Source organism: Pseudophryne corroboree, chromosome 7, assembly GCF_028390025.1.
Source record: "Pseudophryne corroboree isolate aPseCor3 chromosome 7, aPseCor3.hap2, whole genome shotgun sequence".
NCBI lineage: Eukaryota > Metazoa > Chordata > Amphibia > Anura > Myobatrachidae > Pseudophryne > Pseudophryne corroboree.
In genome coordinates this window covers 461,456,090-461,465,655 of record NC_086450.1, presented here as the reverse complement: position 1 = coordinate 461,465,655, position 9,566 = coordinate 461,456,090, and positions in this window count along the sequence as shown.

Below are 9,566 nucleotides of genomic sequence, written 5' to 3'. Positions count from 1 at the left end.
GTAGAGATATTCTTCTAGAATGCATGAGATCACTGGGTGTGTTAAGAGAATTGGGTGTAACCAAGTATTAAAAAATAAGTGTACCACAATAGTTAAATTGTTATTGTCACAAAACCCGGGCTGACAGGATGCTGCCTCTGGTCTTTCAATTTCAATAATTGTTTTATTAAGCTATATTCAATTTAATCTGTTACTTCATGCAACAAGGAAACAAACGGATAAACAAATATTTAACAGTGTAGAAGCAGCTCTACTTTGGTGTAATATATTAGCGCTCTACTGTGGTGTAACGTGTTTAAGCGGCTCCTCTGTGGTGTAACATGTATAAGCGGCTCTTCTGTGGTGAAATGTGTATAAGCGGCTCTTCATTGGTGTAACGTGTATAAGTGGCTCCACCGTGGTGCAACGTGTGTAAGCGGCTCTTCTGTGGTGTAACATGTGTAAGTGGCTTTACTGTGGTGTAACACGTATAAGCTGCACTTCTGTGGTCTAACGTGTTTAAGCGGCTCTACTGTGGTGTAAAGTATATAAGCGACTCTTCTGTGGTGTAACATGTATAAGTGGCTTTACTCTGGTGTAACGTGTATAAGTGGCTTTACTCTGGTGTAACGTGTATAAGTGGCTCTTCTGTGGCGTAATGTATATAAGTGACTCTACTGTGACTCTACTGTGGCTCCTCTGTGGTGTAACGTGTATAAGCAGCTCCTCTAAGCGGCTCTATTGTGGTGTAATGTGTATAAGTGGCTCTACTGTGGTGTAACGTGTATAAGCGGCTCGACTGTGGTGTAATGTGTATAAGCGGCACCACTGTGGTGTAACGTGTATAAGCGACTTTACTGTGTTGTAACGTGTATAAGCAGCTCCTCTGTGGTGTAATGTGTATAAGCGACTCTACTGTGGTGTAACATGTATAAATGACTCTACTGTGGTGTATTGTGTATAAGCGGTTATACTGTGTGGTGTAACGTTTATAAATGGCTCTTCTGTGGTTTGACGTGTATAAGCAGTTCTACTGTGATCAACCTGAATAAGTGGTTTTACTGCGGTGTGATCTGTATAAGCGGCTCTTCTGTGGTGTGTAATGTGAATATATACTATTCTGGGGCCACGTCCCATCCCCATGAAGCCAAGCACCTATATCTTGCACTAAGGGGCACCGAAATATATATTCACTTACCAAAAAAAATTAGGCTCGGGCCATCCCTGCCCACGTCCCAAACTTGGAGTCACCATGGTGGTGGTGTTGGAGTAATTTTGCCCTCTAGCTACTCCTACCATCTCCTACCACCAGAACTGTCCGTTACATTCTGTACATTTGTAGTCCATGCTATATGCCTCTTCCAACCTGTTAATTTTTTATTAGCTGTCATGTACAGTCATCCTGGAATTCCCTCCAATTTCTTTGAGTACTTTGCTTCCTGGCTTCTCATTTTTTGGGGGTATTTTAATCATCCAATTGATATTTCCACAAAATCCTCTGCCTCTAAACTCCTTAACCTCACATCTTCACTAGGTCTCTCCCAGTGGACCTCCTCACCATCCCATGAGAATGGGATCTCACTTTATATGGTCTTCATTCACTGTTGTGATATTTATGATTTCTACTCCCCATTTCCCCTCTCTGACCACCACCTGTTCTCTTTCGAATTATCTCTCTCTCCTTCTCCATCTCTACCTCCTTTGGTTACCATCACTAAGCAAAACCTTGATGTTATCGACACCAATACTCCCTGTTTGACTCAATTCTTTTATCTGTGTTCCACTGAGTCTCTGAATCTGTATAGAAAGTAGCAGCTGTAATTTTTTCCCAATACAAGTTCCAATGTGCTTCATACACAGACACAGTTGCACACACAGATATAAAAATGCTTTATATAAAATTAATCAGCACAGTCTCCCGATGCATCACAGTTGCTTCACGTTGTGACTAAGAGGCATTTCTCCAAATAATGATGCTTGGAAAAGGCAGATTTGCACTTGACCTTATCAGCTCACTAACACCAGTAATCTCACATTGTGTGGCGTATAGAGACTAGATATATGAGAACACATCTGCATATCACCTTATGAAGTACTATTTGTTGAAGTGTCACTTCCAAATTTGACCAAAACACAACAGGGATGATAAATGTATTACCAATAAACTTAACCTTCCAAAAAAAAAAAAAAAAAGAGTACAAATGCCACAGAGTTGCAAAAAGAGTAATCATAAGCTCAGTTTATTAGGATTTGAAAAAAAATATGTATCTATAAGTATACAGGAACAAGTTTATGAAGCATATATCTCACATGTCACACTGTCTAGTCATGCTCTGTTTCAAAAGTGTAAAAATTCCTGTTCATGTTTTCCCTTCATTTTGTTGTATGTGTTCTATTAGGAATTTTTTATAGATGCTCATGCATTACATAGCATATATTGTTGAATTAAGTCAACAGAGAGGGGGAAATTACAATAATTTTTAATGCATTTTGAAAGTTACATGAATTGAAATTATAAAAATATGGTAATATTGAATTTTTTTTTTTTAAAGTCATGTCCTCTTCCATTATTCTTTCATTGGTGTTTAGCAAAACCATGGGAGCTATTTCCTGAGAGGTCTTAAGCTGGGTGCACACCTGACTGATGTGTACATCTAGCATTGGTCTATTATGATGTAATAATATAGTGTAACAGCGTACATTCTAGAGATGAGCGGGTTCGGTTCTCAGAGAACCGAACCCTACCGGACTTTGCCTTTCCGAGTCCAGATCCGAGCCAGGCTCGGGTTTTCCTGCTTGACTTGGAAACCCAAATGAGGCAAAACGTCATCATCCTGATGTTGCATTCTCACAGGATATGTGGCCATTTTCACTCCAGTCTCGGAGAGTGTATTAAGAGGATGTGTTAATAGTGTTTTGTGTCTGTGTGGGGGCAGAAAAGTGGGATGACGAGTCTTGTGCTGTGTTGTGCTGTGTTGTGCTGTCCAGTCCAATGTAGTCAGTGTATTGTGCTGCATCAGTCCAGCCAGTCACAGTGTTGGTGTCCTCTGCTGCCATATATCCAGTGTATTATAATAATAATTATAACAACAACCACAAGTCTCTTACAGTGTTGTTGTGTTGTGCTGCATCAGACCAGTGGTAGTGTTCTGCCCATCAGTCATTCCAGTGACGAGGCAGTCACAGTGGTATACGCTGCTGCTATATGTCCGCTGCAACAGTATTACAACAACAACAACAACAACAACTCCCTTACAGTGTTACTGTGTTGTGCTGCATCAGACCAGTGGTAGTGTCTTGGCCATCAGCCAATCCTGTGCCGCATATTGGGGGTAATTCTGAGTTGATCGCAGCAGGAATTTTGTTAGCAGTTGGGCAAAACCATGTGCACTACAGGGGAGGCAGATATAACATGTGCGGAGATAGTTAGATTTGGGTGGGTTATTTTGTTTCTGTGCAGGGTAAATACTGGCTGCTTTATTTTTACACTGCAATTTAGATTGCAGATTGAACACACCACACCCAAATCTAACTCTCTCTGCACATGTTATATCTTCCTCCCCTGCAGTGCACATGGTTTTGCCCAACTGCTAACAAAATTCCCTGCTGCGATCAACTCAGAATTACCCCCATTGTGTTATATAACTCCAAAAAAAAATGGAGAACAAAAATCTGGAGGATAAAATAGGGAAAGATCAAGAACCACTTCCTCCTAGTGCTGAAGCTGCTGCCATTAGCCATGACATAGACAATGAAATGCCATCAACATCGTCTGCCAAGGCTGGAGCCCAATGTGATTGTAGAGGGCATGTAAAATCCAAAAAGACAAAGTTCCGTAAAAAGACCCCAAAAAAAGGAATTTAAATGGTCTGAGGAGAAACGTAAACTTGCCAATATGCCATTTACAACACGGAGTGGCAAGGAACGGCTGAGTCCCTGGCCTATGTTCATGACTAGTGGTTCAGCTTCACATGATGATGGAAGTCCTCATAACTGAGGCCTTGACACTTATGTTGGTGTTAGACGTGCATCCGTTATCCGCCATTAGTGTAGTGGGATTTAGACAATTGATGGAGGTATTGTGTGCCCGGTACCAAATCCCATCTAGATTCCACTTCACTAGGCAGGTGATAGCGAGATTTTGCCATTTAATTCCAGTGATTTGGACGTATAATTACAGTGATTTGGCCAATTAATTCCAGTGAATTATAATTATTAATTACATGGATCTTGCCAATTAATTCCAGTGATTTGGACATATAATTACAGTGATTTTGCCAATTAATTCCAGTGATTTATAATGATTAATTACAGTGATCTTGACAATTAATTCCAGGGATTTGGACGTATAATTAGAGTAATTTTGCCATTTAATTCCAGTGATTTGGAAGTATAATTATTAATTACAGTGATCTTGCCAATTAATTCCATTTATTTGGATGTATAATTACAGTGATTTTGCCAATTAATTACAGTGATTTATAATTATTAATTACAGTGATCTTGCCATTTAATTCCAGTGATTTGGACGTATAATTCCAGTTGGAATTGTTTGTGTCGCTTGGCTTAGTCATACAGCTACCTCATTGCACCTATTCGACATATTTGCATGAGGTGCTGTTTGGGGCCTAGTTTTTGAAAAGTGCAATCCTGTCTGACACTGCCGTATGAGTCCAGGGGTACTGCTGTATTAGTTCTGGGGTAATGCCATATAAGTCCACCATTTGCAGATTTTTTTAAAAGTTACTGGAACATGCTGAAGATGCTGTCAGTGGACCAAACAATTGCAGCCCACTCTCGACATTCAGCCACTGCGTGACACTACTAGATGGGCCAGGTGGTTGTGTCACTTAGCTTAGTCATACAGTAACCTCAGTGCACCTTTTTTTCTTCTTTGCATCATGTGCTGTTAGGGGCCTTTTTTATATCTGCCCTCCTGTCTGCCACTGCAGTGCCACGCCTAGATGGGCCAATTGTTTGTGTCGCTTGGCTTAGTCATACAACCACCTCATTGCAATTTTTTTTCTTCTTTGCATGATGTGCTGTATGGGGCCTTTTTTATATATGCCCTCCTGTCTGACACTGCAGTGCCACTCCTAGATGGGCCAGGTGTTTGTATTGTCCACTTGTGTCGCTTAGCTTAGTCATCCAGCGACCTCGGTGCAACCTTTTGGCCTAAAAACAATATTGTGAGGTGTGAGGTGTTCAGAGTAGCCTGGAAATGAGTGGAAATGATTGTTATTGAGGTTAATAATACCATAGGAGCAAAATTACCCCCAAATTCTGTGATTTTAGCTGTTTTTTTGTTTTTTTCAAAAATCATCCATATCCAAAACAAAAAAAAACAAAACACGAAAGGGTGGTTTTGGCAAAACCAAGCCAAAACCAAAACACGAAAGTGGAATTAGTACCAAAACCAAAACCAAAACACAAAACACGAAAAGTGCCAGCCACACATCTCTAGTACATACAGTACTATGTAATCTGCCTTATGATTGCATGATGCATCGTTACTGGGGTAATGGTTTTTCTATATATATTGAATCATTGCATCTGTTTTGCAGCACATCAGTTGAGAAGATGCGACCAGACAATTTATCAAAAATTTGCAAAGGGGTACACACTTTACAATGGCCATTGAAATACACGGCAGATCGCAAGATTGGTCAATAAATCATATAGTGCATTCCTAGCTTATGATTGTTATGATTGACAGCCACAGGAAATTTTTCAGTGACAGTGGTTTAGAAATATTATAGGATGTTGTTGTTGTTGTTGTTGTTATTATTCAGGTGTGGAATTAAATCAATACAGTATATTGTCTTATGATGTGTTTGTTTAAAACATGCTTACTTACTATGGGTATAAAATGTCAGTCTGACTTTAGATTAATCTGTGCTTACCTGAATGACACTCTGGGTAAAAATTTTAAATTAAGTACAGCTTTCAGACTACAACTGGTCAAAAGTACAATGAAGTGTAGATTTACTTTAAAAAAGTGATAAATAGCATGAATTGTCTCAATGGGTATAAATCTATAAATCTAATAATCTAAATTGAATCAAGTGAACTGACAAAGTCCATTAGCTGATAGATATAAAGTGCAATATAACAGAAGTTTAAATTATATATAAATATACAGTAGATTTTTGTATTAATAAAGTTTGAAATAACCTACAAATGTCAGCTGTCAAGATATTAGCAGGAATATAGGAAGAGTACAGTAAATGGAATAGAAAAACTCCCTTTATTAGCAAATTGTGGCATTTTCGCCTTATACCGTATGAGGAAAAAAGCAAAAAAAAAGAACACTAAAACACACTTTTAGTGTGACGCTGTACTAAAAGGCCTTGCACACTTAAAGTTTATCTGTCCAATCTTTCTGGTTGGAACAAAAATCTGGTCAGGTATGGGAGCAAATGAGAATTGACCATTTGCTCTCAAACACTAGAAAACAGACAAAAATGGACTTTCAGACAAATTGATTAAATTTCTTTCATTAAACCAATTTATCTGAACAACCGTTTTGGCCATTTTCTGGAATTTGGGAGCAAATGGTTGATTTTTATTATCTCCCAGACATTGCCAGATTTTCTTTCCAATCAGCCAGATTGGACAGATAATCTTTAAAGGGGGGTACTCACGGAGAGATCCATGCTTAAAATCTAAGCAATCTGACTAGATTGCTTAGATTTTAAGCACAGATCACTCATGTGTACCCCCCTCAGCGATAGCGATGCTCGGCCCCACACATCGCTATCGCTGCTGCTAGAATGGCCTGCATGCAGGACAATCTAGCACGTTGCTCATATCACCCGCTGGGTGAAATGAGTGGCTCCCTGTCCTCCCCTGCATCGCTCAGCACACATTGCGCTGTGCTGAGCGGCGGGAGAGATGTGTGCTGAGCAGTTCGCTCAGCACACATCTCTCCCGTCTATATGGGCCTTAAGTGTCTAGGGAAGATATTTTAAACTTTCTTGTGGTGTCTAAGTAAAAATAAATAACAGTAGTTGATTAGCAAAAAAGATAGTTTTTTTCATATTCATTCACACATTAAATCTTTAGTCATTTGAATCTTTATGGTGTGTTAGGCAAGGTCAAAATCACTTACTGCAATCACTATTCATCTCCTGCACATCCTTGGTCCCAGGATGTAGGGACAGAACAACCTGTAGACAGAAAAAAAAGTATTTCAAAAGAGAAGTGTGCTACCCGGAGGAAGACAGTGACCGGTCCCTCTGTCTGATTTTCTATGAGAGGACAGGACTACCTGTGATATACATTGTGTTATGCTGTGATGAGAGTCAGACACGCATGCAGGATAGGTAGAATCTAATGAGTAGTAATGTTCTCTATTAGTAAATGTTTTTTTAAGCTCCTGATAATTTTATAAACACATTTTTTTAAATATGATAATATTTAATGTACATGGTCATAAAATAGAAGTATCAATGACATTATCAAATAAGAATAATATTACACAAAATGTTCCTAAATATACTATACCAGAACCATTGCAGCTATAGATACTTTGCCTTGATTATTTATAATGTAATAGAATTATCACAACTCACCTGTAGATTGCCATAAAAAAGGACACAGGAAAGGAAAGACTCTTATTTATACAATGTGGATTCATAAACAATTACTAATTAAGATGTACCTGTGTGGATTAGAAAATTGTTGAATTGCATCACCCATACATTTTTACTCAGGGGTTTAATTACAACATTTTTAGAGATAAATAATCAAATCCTTTAAAGAGCTATATGTTCATTAACCATTTACAATTTATTTTTCTTATACAGGAACATTGTGACTTTAATATTAGTCAAAATACTGTAAAATATTTACAAATTTCAAACTTTGTATTTTCCAACATTAAGGGGGTAATTCAGACCTGATTGCTGCTGTGCGTTTTTTGCACAGCTGGCAATCAGATCTGAACTGCGCATGAGTATGCATCGCAATGCGAAGGTGCGACGGACCGCAGTACTGGGGATCACCAGTCAGCGACGGGGTTTGTGCGTAGAATCCATTTGCACAGGCCAATGCAAGGTGAATGATAGGAAGAAGGCGTTTTTGGGTGGCAAATGAACGTTTTCAGGGAGTGGTTGGAAAAACAATAGCGTGTCCATGCGTTTTCAGGGAGGGATCCTGACGTCAATTCCAGTCCCGAACAGGCTGAAGTGATCGCAGCGGCTGAGTAAGTCCTGGGCTGATCAGAGACTGCACAAAATTAGTTTGTGCAGCTCTGTTGCACATGCGTTCGCACACTTGCACAGCTAAAATACACTCCCCCTGTAGGCAGCGACTATCTGATCACAGCAGTGCAAAAATCGCCTGCTAGCAATCAGGTCTGCATTACCCCCTAAGTTTGTTTATACAATAATATTGGTTTTTACTAAATATATATATATATATATATATATATATATATATATATATATAATACACTCACTTTCCCAGTGTACTTGTCTTATACTGTGTGTGACCATGCCATTTCTCTAAGGATTAAACCCTTCCTTTTTTTCATCAAACATGTGAGTGCTGGCTTGTTTACTTTTTCTGCTATGCTGGGAAAGTGAGTGTCTTTATTATTACTGTTGCCTTACACCACATATATTACTGCTTTAAATTTAATGGCTTTGTGTGCTGTCTTGATTATATATATATATATATATATATATATATATATAAAAATAAATGCGAAAGTTCTCACTCACTGACGGACTGACTGACTGACTGATCACTAATTCTCTTACTTCCCACATATGTTGGTAAGCTGAAATTCATCATGGGTATTCTTCAAATGGGAAATAGGCTTCCTTGGGTAATACCAAGAACCATGGATTCATATTTATTTAAGTTATGACATCTCAAATTGACATCTCTATAGATTTACCAAATTGTTTACACTGATTTATATTTACAACAGTGAAAATCAGAAATCCCATGCGAAGAAAGGGCAGAACAGATAAATATAGAAATCTTTATATATAAAAGCCAAATACCACTAACTCACTGACTCATCACGAAGACTAAGAACTTTACATTTGTACAGTAGCTTTGTTTTATGAAGCAGGCACCCACTAAGAAGAGATTTGTCAAAATGTCACCCCCCAAAGGGGTGAAATGTGTTTTTTTATTAATGCTTCATTATGCACACGTCTGATGGGTGGGGTGACGGTACTGCTGGCCAAAGACCTTAGGCACACCTTACCTGTTGTGCTGTGGGGGACATGCACCAATGAGGTCAAGGCATGTCTCAAGTCTTCCTAATTATAAATGTCTCAATTGGTTAAAAACCACTTAGAATAGTAGAGAATATGAACTGAGGAATGATTGTTATTACCTTATTGCACACACCCAATGTATTCATATATAAAGATTAATTTATTAAAATACAGTAAAAACAATTGTTAAAATATTAGAGATTTAATTTTCACAAAACAGTTTTTCACCAAAAATAGCAACTTTCAGGCTTTTAATAGCCCATTCACTTTTACAGATATAACATATAGTTTTCAACCAACGCGTTTCATCTTAGGCGACTTATTCAGGGGTGTCTTTGAATGTGAAAAAAG